At 36.2% G+C, this 11,007-nt stretch overlaps 1 pseudogene; it reads left to right on the plus strand.

Moving 5' to 3' along the window:
* The first annotated feature begins 6,963 nt into the window (after positions 1-6,963).
* On the plus strand, positions 6,964-7,273 carry LOC130859598 (U6 snRNA-associated Sm-like protein LSm3; annotated as a pseudogene).
* The last annotated feature ends 3,734 nt before the right edge of the window (positions 7,274-11,007 follow it).

Raw genomic sequence — 11,007 nt, forward strand, 5'->3', positions numbered from 1 at the left:
GAAAACTGTAAGACACTGATGAAAGAAATCAAAGATGATACAAACAGATGGAGGGACTACGATGTTCTTGGATTGGAAGAATCAACATTGTGAAAATAACTGTACTACCCAAAGTAATTTACAGATTCAATGCAATCCCTATCAAATTACCAAAGGCATTTTTCACAGAACTAGAACAAGAAATCGTATGATTTGTCTGGAAACACAAAAGACCCTCAATAGCCAAAGCAATCTTGAGAAGGAAAGATGGAGCTGGGGGAATCAGGCTCCCTGACTTCAAACTATTCTACAAGCCTACAGCGATCAAGACAGTATGATACTGGCACAAAAACAGAAATATAGATCAATGGAACAGAATAGAGAGCCCAGAGATAAACCCACACACATATGGGCACCTTATCTTTGACAAAGGAGGCAAGAATATACAATGGAAAAAAGACAGCCTCTTCAATAAGTGGTGCTAGGAACATCGGACAGCAACATGTCAAAGAATGAAATTAGAACACTTTCTAACACCATACATAAAAATAAACTCAAAATGGATTAAAGACCTCAATCTAAGGCCAGACACTATAAAACTCCTAGAGGATAACATAGGCAGAACACTTTATGATATACATCAAAGCAAGATCCATTTTGACCCACCTCCTAGAATCATGGAAATAAAATCAAGAATAAACAAATGGGACCTCATGAAACTTCAAAGCTTTTGCACAGCGAAAGAAACCATAAACAAGACAAGAAGACAACCCTCAGAATAGGAGAAGATATTTGCCAACAAAGCAACGGACAAAATAGACAAGCAGCTCATGCAGCTTAATACCAAAAAAGCAAATAACCCAATCCAGAAATGGACAGAAGACCTAAATAGACATTTCTCCAAAGAAGACATGCAGATGGCCAAAAAACACATGAAAAGATGTTCAACATCACTAACCATTACAGAAATGAAAGTCAAAGCCATAATGAGGTATCACCTCACACTGGTCAGAATGGACATCACCAAGAAATCTAGAAATGATAAATGTTGGAGAGGGTGTGGAGAAAAGGTAAACCTCCTGCACTGTTGGTGGAAATGCAAATTGGTACAGCCACTATGGAAAACAGTATGGAGGTTCCTTAAAAAACTAAAAATAGAACTACCATATGACCCAGTAATCCCACTACTGGGCATATACCCAGAGAAAACCATAATTCAAAAAGAAACATGTACCATAATGTTCGTTACAGCACTATTTACAATAGCCAGAACATGGAAGCAACCTAAATGCCCATCAACAGATGAATGGATAAAGAAGATGTGGCACATACATACAATGGAATATTACTCAGCCATAAAAAGGAATGAAATTGAGTTGTTTGTAGTGAGGTGGATAGACCTAGAGACTGTCATACAGAGTGAAGTAAGCCAGAAAGAGAAAAACAAATACTATATGCTAACTCATATATATGGAACCTAAAATAATCATATTGATGAACCCAGTGACAGGGCAGGAATAAAGATGCAGTTGTAGGGAATGGACTTGAGGATACAGGGTGTGGGGTGAAGGGGAAGCTAAGACGAAGCAAGAGAATAGTATTGACGTATATACACTACCAAATGTGAAGCAGGTAACTAGTGGGAAATTGCTGCATAAAACAGGGAGATCAACTCAGTGATGGGTGATGACTCAGAGGGGTGGGATAGGGAGGGTGGGAAGGAGTCTCGGGTGGGAGGGGATATGGAGATATATGTATAAATACAGCTGATTCACTTTGTTGTACAGCAAAAGTGGCACAACAGTGTAAAGCAATTATATTCCAATAAAGAGCTTTAAAATGTGAGAAAAAAAAAGATTATGAGCTTTACTAAGAAAAGTCTTAGAGTTTATTTTCTCCAAGTCAATGTTCTCAGATGAGCTCTTTTAATATCCTATTTTCAAAACAAGTTTTATTGGACTATAGTTTTTAATGTTAGTTCTGATTTATTTTTTATTTATTTGTTTGTTTTTCTTCCTCAAGGACTCCAATTTCATGTATGTTGGAACTTCTTCTCCTGGCTTCCATTTTAAGCACTTTTTCTCTGAACTTTTTTGTTTCTGTCTTTAATTTTCATTCTCCTGGCTCTTTTTCTATCTTTCTTTTGTATGACATTAAATTTTCCTTGGAATCTGTTTTTCTTTGAGCCTATGTTTCTGAGATAGTTTGCTTTCTTTTCATCTTTTTTCAAATTATTCCTTACAGGCACTCTAAGAGATAGGGACAGAGTAAAGTGACAGAGTCAGTGATTAGTTAATCCCACTAAGACATCATAAGAAAAGGAAAAAGTATGGGAGACCCCAGTAAGTTAAGGATCACTCAAGAAAGTAGGTTTGCTTAACCACAAAACCAGGCAGGCTTGCTTAGGAGCAAAACCATTCAACAGAAGCATGAGACATGCCCCAAAACAATAAAACATGGTGGAATGAGACCCACATATCCTCTCAGTGAATTCAGTAAGTTAATGATTCCCAGGACATGCTCCTCTGTGCACACTAAAAACAAAAATATAAGGAAAAGGTGACATTATGCTGAAACCTGAGATGATTTACCATATTTTAGTATATGTTACCACCTTTTGCTCATTTCCATGCACTGTGATAGTCCCAATTTGACCATATAGGGAGAGGAAAACCTTAGAACAGAAAACACATAGGACTTTTTCCACCTTCACAGCCTTCATCATCATATTAAATGTTCCTAGAACACTCATATCAGAGCTGTATCAGATGATTAATAATATAGCATAGGAACCAGCAACTCTTAAGCATCTCTCCCTGCCTGAACCTCCTTGCCCTATTACTGCCCTCTATCCATGAATATAGAGGCTAAAAAATGAGAGGCCAAGGGATCAAGGATGATGATTAAGTTGTTATTTGTTTGTTATTATAAGTTTGAACTATCCGGCAACTGTGGTATCATTTTCTAAGAAGTGGAAGGTTGGAGAAGGTAGCTGTTTGGGGTGTTGGAAATCTCTTACTGCCAGCACTTTTTTTAAAATGGAAACATCAAAAATTATGCTAAAAGTTAAGACAGGTATCTTGCAAAAATTAATACTTACAGCAAGATTTAATTTCATGCTTAGTGGATTAAAAAAAAGAATTAAGTACTGAATTTTACTGCCTTCGATAATTCTAGAAACAATATTTTTTAACCATGGAGAACTTGGCAAAGCAGTCATGTTTTAATAATATGATTTTTATCAATATATTTATTTTCTACAGACACTTATTTGATCATAGTTGGTTTTGGTTTGTTTGTTTGTCTGCCTTCTAAACTAGGACATACACTCTATAGAGAAATGAATCATGATTTCATTGTTTACTGATGTATCGGCAATACCAACTGCAATGCATGTGCATGTATTAGTCACCGTTAACTTATATTGAATGAGAGACTAAAACAATAACTTCAGCTATCAAATGTTATGATGAATATAAAACATTTATCAAAAATGGATTGGATTCTTTTATTTTAATATTGAGATCAGTGAGCACTTTCATTGCTGAAAGTAATATCTAATTAAAAAGTCCATTTTCAGCCACAAAGTTATCATTCTTTTCTATGTCTCCCTTTACACTTACATACAAATACACAGTAAGGGAGTCTTCTGAATTGCTTGGCAGCTAGAGTAATTTTTAAAACTCCTGTTTCATTGCACATGGCTCCAGCTTTCATCTCTTGGAAAGCATGGTGAGGTAACATGAACACAGATATGGACAGAATAGCAAATAGTTCCTGTTGGAATCTGATGGTGGCAGCATTTTTTGCCCATGAATATTAAACCACTACTAGTTTGCTTGAGGATTTTGGTCTAAATACCTATAACATCTGCGGTAATATTGCTATGTTTCTATATGAAGTACTTATGTTTAGAGAAAAAGTAGCCCTTTTAAAATATTAATGCAACAGCTTATAAATTCATTCAGATAGTGTATAGGCTATTTCCAAGTGCCATAGTCCCCTTTTCAGGAACTTCTAAAAATACCTGAAACATTATGAAGATATATATACATATACACAAACACACATACACACTCTTAACCCAAGTTTAATTATATTTTTTTTAATTATAGAAAACATTCTGTATGAATAATCTCCTGTGGTAGGCTAAATAATGGCCCCCAAGAAGTTCTTATTCTAATTCCCAAAAACCTACATATATGTTCCTTTATGTGGCAGAAGCAACTTTGCAGATATAAGTTAAGGACCTTATTATGGAAAAGTTATCCTAAATTATGTGGCTGGGCTCAAAAAGTTACCACTGGACTCTTATGAGAGAGGCATAAAGCTCAAATGAAGGAGAAGGCAATGCCAAACAAAAGCAGAGATTAGAGTTATGTGGCCACAAGCCAAGGAAAACTGGCAGCCTCTAGCATCTGGAAAAGGCAAAGAATGGATTCAGATTCTTCCCTGGAGCCTCAGAAAGAAAAAGCCCTGCTGACACTATGATTTTGACTTATGAGATTCTTATTCGAATTTTGACCTTCAAAATTATAAAAGAATAAATGTGTGTTGTTTTAAGCCACTAAATTTGTGGTCATTTGTTACAGCAGCAATAAGAAGCTAATGCACTTCCAATATACATTGTAAACATTTAATAAAACGTGACAGTTATCTTCTCATCCTTGAAGCCAAACTGCCTTCTCTCTTTGTTCTAAAAGCCCACCTCCTGTGTTCTTGTACCACTTATTTCTACCTCTTGAAAAAACTGTGACCCATCTGGGCTGGGAAGTGGGTTTATTCAACCAACAGCTCTACAACAGTGAAAAGTTGCCAGCTTCTTAGTGGTATTTCAGGTGTTCACCATATTTCTCTCTTCTTCAAACACATATTCTATAATTCCAAGAAAGTAATTTTTCAGCCCCCACCTGGTACTTTTTTCCTGAGAAAGTCCTGTAAATAGACCTTTGCTCACTGAGTCTACCATGAATTTCTAGCAGTATCTAATTTCTTTTTCTTACAGTATTTATTTCTTCTACAATTGTATTATACACACAATTGGGATGAAAATTAAAACCTACCCTGACAATCATATCTAACAAAGAAGTACACCCTGCTTGCCAGGTCATAATAACTTTTAAACATTAAAGTTGCTGAATCTGAAGTGTTTCAGGCAATACTGTGATTTACTGGTATATTATATTCCTATGACTGCTGTAACAAACAACACAAATTTATCATCTCACAGTTCTGGGAGTCAGAGGTCCAAAATGGGTCTCACTGGGCTAAAATCAAGATCTTGAAGAGCTATGCTCCTTCTGGAGGCTTTAGGGGAAAATCCTTCTGCTTGCTTTTTCCAGATTCTAGATGGCACCTTCATTCCTTGGCTCACATCCCCTTCCTCCATCTTCAAAGCCAGCTTTTTAGCATCTTCAAGTCTCTCTCTCTCTTTCCTTTATGCCTCCCCCTCCCACTTGTAAGAATCCATGTGATTACATTGGACCCACGGGGATAATCCAGGATACTTTAGCCATCTCAAGGTTAGATAATTAGCAATCTTAATTCCATTGCAACCTTCATTATCCTTTGCTATATAACCTAATATATTCACGGTTTCAAGGCATTAGGACATGGGCATTTTTTGAGGAGGGAATCATTATTCCGCTTATCAGAAATGATAATATTTACTGGGGTTTTACTCACATCCTGATGCTACCTAGCTATGGAAACTTTGAAAATTTAGCCCTTGTACCTGTCCTTTTTTGTCCCATATGGAAAATTGGAGTTCTGAACTAGTAACTTCTAAGCTCTTCTTCTGAATGAAGCAGTACAAAAACTATTTGTATTTGAAAGATGTAAAAAATCTAAAGTAGATTCCAGGTTATAAGAAAAATCCTTTTGGAGAAAAAGTCAGATTAAAAATATTCTGAAGTCCTACAAGGGACATTTCTATTGTAACTAAAAGTCTAGAAGAAGCCTATTCTGAATAAAGGCCTCTCTGAAAATGTGAAAACACATCCATTAGTACTAATGGCCAATATTTTTGAGCTATATTATTTCAAGTAATCAACAATAAAAACCATAACTAAATTACTCACAAGTTGCTATTATTGTACATTTGTCAGCATATGAATTATTTTCCAGATCACAGGGGGTTAAAAACACTGCACAGGGTCTTTTTCAGCACTACTCCATAAAAGCAAGGTTATGTAAACAGCAAGGTTATACAAATTCCTCTCTCTCTCTCTCTGTCTCTCTATAAAATCTCTCTTGATACCTACCTCACAGTATTGTTACCAGAGTTATATTTTCTACTATTTTTAGGTGGAGAAACAAAGTCAAAAACATTATGAAATTTGTCCAAGGTGACCCAGCTAGAAAGCAGTAAAGGAATGAAGCCAGAACTTCTACTTTCAAAACAACACTATTTTCTCCATAACAACATCCTAACATACTTCCCTCTTTCATTAAAAAATGGAGAGAAAAAATCTAAAAGAACAAAAACAGGTGTCCATTGCATTGAATGGTTAAGAAACAGCTTCAACTGGCCATTTATTGATAATGAATCTTCATTTTGTTTATGGATTTTTGCCTCTGTTTTAAGCCTTATTTCTATCATCTGCACAACTTGTACAAAAAGGCTCATATGGAATGATGAGCATATACTTCATCAAGTATATTCTTTTTATGGGTTGAGAGATTCTTTGATTCCACATCCCCAAAGGAGTTTGTACTGATATGAGAACTCACTTTACTAGGCCAATATATAAAGTTGTATAAAAAACTAATAAACAGGATATAGTAGATGAGGAAGGCAAGAACGGATACAAGATTTTAACACCATGAAGATTCTTTCTTTATAAATAGACTTGACAAAAAGAAGAAGAAAAGAAAGAAAATAAGCTAGAGAATAACTTTTAAAGGAGTTATTTGCTTCGTGAAATTTATTTTACTGCAAATCTCTACATACAAGTTGCCAGCCAAGGGCACGGGGTTTGAAAGATGGCAGACAATGTGGACCAACAACAAACTATGAACAACTGTAGAAGAGCCCCTGGATCTTAACAGGCTCAGCCTGGATGAACAAATCTATGTGAAAATGAGAAACGACAGAGAGCTTCGAGGCAGGTTACATGCTTATGATCAACATTTAAATATGATATTGGGAGATGTGGAAGAAACTGTGACAACTATAGAAATTGATGAAGAAACCTGTGAAGAGATATATAAATCAACAAAACGGAATATTCTGATGCTCTTTGTCCAGGGAGACAGTGTTGTGCTAGTTGCCCCACCCTTGGGAGTTGGCTGAACAAAGAATTTATCCTGTGTGGAAAATAGATTTTGTATGATCACCTCTTTAAATGTAGAAGATATTCAAAAGAGAAACCGGCGTACATTTTGATACTAAGAAAAACCAAGAATTCTGCTCCTGAAATAAGTTGACTTGCAGATAACTCACAAATTCTTAAGCTAAGTGGCATTTTTATTTTTCTCCAACCCTCCAATATATGTGATCACCAAGATGCAAAAAAAAAAAAAAGTCTCCAGCCAAATTATATATTGATGATATGTTAATCTTAAGTTTTATCAATTAATAATAAATAATACATTAAATTAAGCATATATTAAGTACATGAGGATCTCTGAGTAATGGCTTTATTTGTGTGAACATGGAGAAGGTATTCCAGAGATGTTGGGTCTAAGACCTGAGTAATGACAGAAGTGATGCCTGGTAAAAACCAAAGGGGTGGGGTATGGGAGGGTCACAGAGGCATGGAGGTAAAAGAAAAAAATGACAAACACGTATTATTTTGTGCCATCTTGGTCTGGTATGCTTGTTGATCAAGCATCTCCCCAATTTGCTGCCTCCCAGCAGGCCTCCAGGGCTTAACTCAACTCAAACAGAAGGGAACCGACCCATTAATAACCCATGCTTCCAGGGTATGGCAATCACTAGCCTTGAGGTAGGGAAAAGATAGCGCCTCGATTTTAAAACCAAACTACATGATTAGCTAGCCAGTATGTCTGAGGAGCCAAATTTTGACTCACCCTATGAAATAAATTCACAGTCTCTTATTTTTTTCTTTATTTTTCCATTAAAATAATATTTCTTAGTCTTTCCTAATTAAAAAAGTATTGTCTGTTAGAAAAAAATTTAGAATGTATAGATCAACACAGAATAAAATACACAAACAACCATTATTAACATTTTTATATAAATTAATCTAGGTTTTAGACATATTTTTTCTTTAGAAAGTAATAGCAAGTTTTTTCTTTGGGGGGAGGGATGTAGCAAGCTGAAAATGTCCTCACTCCCACTCTAAAAACAACGAAAGCAGAGAAATAGCAAGTTTATAACTTTCATTGAACCCATCAGAGATCTAGAGCACTGAGTAACTAACTAGCCTAAAATCTAGGAGCGACAGGTGCCTCAGAAAGAGACGGGGAGAAAGCATTTGTTTACCTGAGGAAGAAGCTGCCAGACACTAGTAGGAAAAATCCAGCTGGAATAGTTAAGGCATTGGTGGGGCCACGTGGGGTCTGACAAGAGAGCGTACAGCCCCAAGAATTGTGGCTGTGTTGAGAGTTCTCACTCTCTTGCTGGCTTTTCTCTACGGATCCCACAAAAATGTTTCCTGAGAGTCCTGGGAAAATGTCCCTGTGGTACAGGCCTGGGGGAGAGGAAAAACAGATGTCTACAGAAAAGGCATGAAACCCACCACACGTGACTGAAAGGAACAAAAACCTTAATATTGGGGGGAAGAAGGGAGGACAAACTGTTATCACCTTAGGCCCTACTGTAACCCATTGCAGCTGGAGAAATGAGCAGGAAGATTTCTACCCTTGAGGAAGGAGAGGGAATACCATGATGGGGCTCAGAACTACAGCTAGGGGAGGGAGCAATGACAACATTACAGCTGGGAGACCCGGGGCCACAGTGCTCACCTGAGGCTGAGGCTTAATCAGAAGTGAAAGAACAACCCCCTGCCCTTCCTTACACCACCAGAATGGCAAGTGTAGAGTAACAAGGAACCTGAAATACTGCTAGGGTAATTGCAATAGCAAAGAAGCAGATCAGTAAGAAGACAAAACAAAGGTAAGATGTAAAGTTGAAGGTGGAACAGACACTGAGTAAAGCCATCTGGTAAACCAGCCCTTGCCTGAAACACAAGGGATCATCACAGGCATTTGAAGACATTGGGTTCTCTGCAAGGAGGGTGGCAGAGGAAGTGGCAGAGTCTGCAGGACAAGGCCAGCTTTCTCTTTACCTGACAGATTTCCTCATGGAACTTGGAGGCATACATGAACCTGGCCTCCAAGGCATTATGAAGATACTTTAGTCAAATATAGAGATAAAAACCTGTTTTATTTAAAGCTTCTGAAGTTAGTTACTATTGGAACTCAGGGCCTGTGGGCCTCCATTGGTGCATTTGTCACAGGTACAACAGATGTCAGCAGTGTGCCTGGGGGGAAGGTGGCCTTACGTAGCATCATTCATCATGTTAGACATAGAGGGATAAGATCTCCCAGCTTTGATCTTCTGGTTTTTGTTTTGTACTTTTTCTATACCACTATTCACTCTCCCAAAATTCACCTTATCTATTTTCAATACAAGTAGAACACATGGTTTTCTTTCAAATGATCTTTTCAAAGAGGAGATTTGAAAAATCAACAAAGGCCAATATTTTTCACATGACATATGAAACATCTATAAAATAGTGTACTAAATCTAACAAAGAGACAATAAATGACAAGTGTCCATTTGTTGAACTTTCAGTATAGAGGTTTCAATTATTCTGTATAAGTAAAAAGTACAATTTCATGAATACACAAATATTTTTCACCATATTTTCTCTATATATCAATATCATTTCTTCTGACTTTGGCCATAATACCATGTGGTAATTACTTCATAGATATGAGGGTTTTGTTACTCACTGCCGGAAACTGACTTAGCTATCCCACATGTATATGTTTTTCTAATACTTGGAAGTTAGAAAGAATTAAACATTCAAAATACATTTAACCGTGGTATACGAAATATAGCAAATGAAAAAAACAATAACAACAAAAAAAGAAATACAGCATTCCAGAAGGTAAGAAAACAACCTCTTCCTTATGAGAATGAGCAATTCAAAACCACATTCCCCAAACTGACTTATAAATTCAGTGCAATCCTAACTATAATTCCAGCAAAATTTCTTGTAGATATCTGTTATGAACTGAGTGCATACGTCCTCTTAAAATTTATGTGTTGAAACCCCAAGCCCCAATGTGACTATATGAGTTACAGGCCTTTGTGCAGGTAATTAAGGTTAAATCAGGTCATAAGAGTTGGACTTTAATCTAACAGACCTAGTGTCCTTACAAGAAGAGATAAGAGAGAGCTTGATATCGCTCTCTTTTTCTCTCTCGTGCCATGTAAGAACACAAATAAGTTAGCACCTTGATCTGGACTTTCTAGTCTCCAGAACTGTGATAAATAAATTTCTGTTGTTTAAACCATGCAGTTTTTGGTGTTTTGTTATGGCAGCCTGAGCTGATTAATACAATATTAATAGCTAACTCTAAAAATTTGTATGGAAAGCAAAGGAACTAGAATAGGATAGCCAAAGCACTTTTGATAAAGAAAAGCAGTGTTAAAGGATGCACACAATACTTATTATTTTAAGACTTATTATGACTTACAGTAATCAAGACTGAATAGTACTGACAAAAGTATAAACACATAGATCAATGGGGCAGAACAGAAATTACAAAACTAGATGTACACAAATATGGTCAACTATAGACAAAGTTATGAAAGCAACTCAATGGAGAAAGGATATTCTTTCAAACATATTGTGTTGGAACAATTAGATATCATTATTGAAAAAACTAACATTGAACAATAGCTTACTTTTTATACAAAGATTAACACAAAATAGGGTTATAAACCTAAATTTAAAACATATAATTATGAAACTTTTAGGATAAAAATTTAAAAAATGGTTCAGGGAAACAGTTCTTAAATGGATATATGTATAAATACAGCTGATTCAC

This window comes from Hippopotamus amphibius, chromosome 8 (genome assembly GCF_030028045.1).
Source record: "Hippopotamus amphibius kiboko isolate mHipAmp2 chromosome 8, mHipAmp2.hap2, whole genome shotgun sequence".
NCBI lineage: Eukaryota > Metazoa > Chordata > Mammalia > Artiodactyla > Hippopotamidae > Hippopotamus > Hippopotamus amphibius.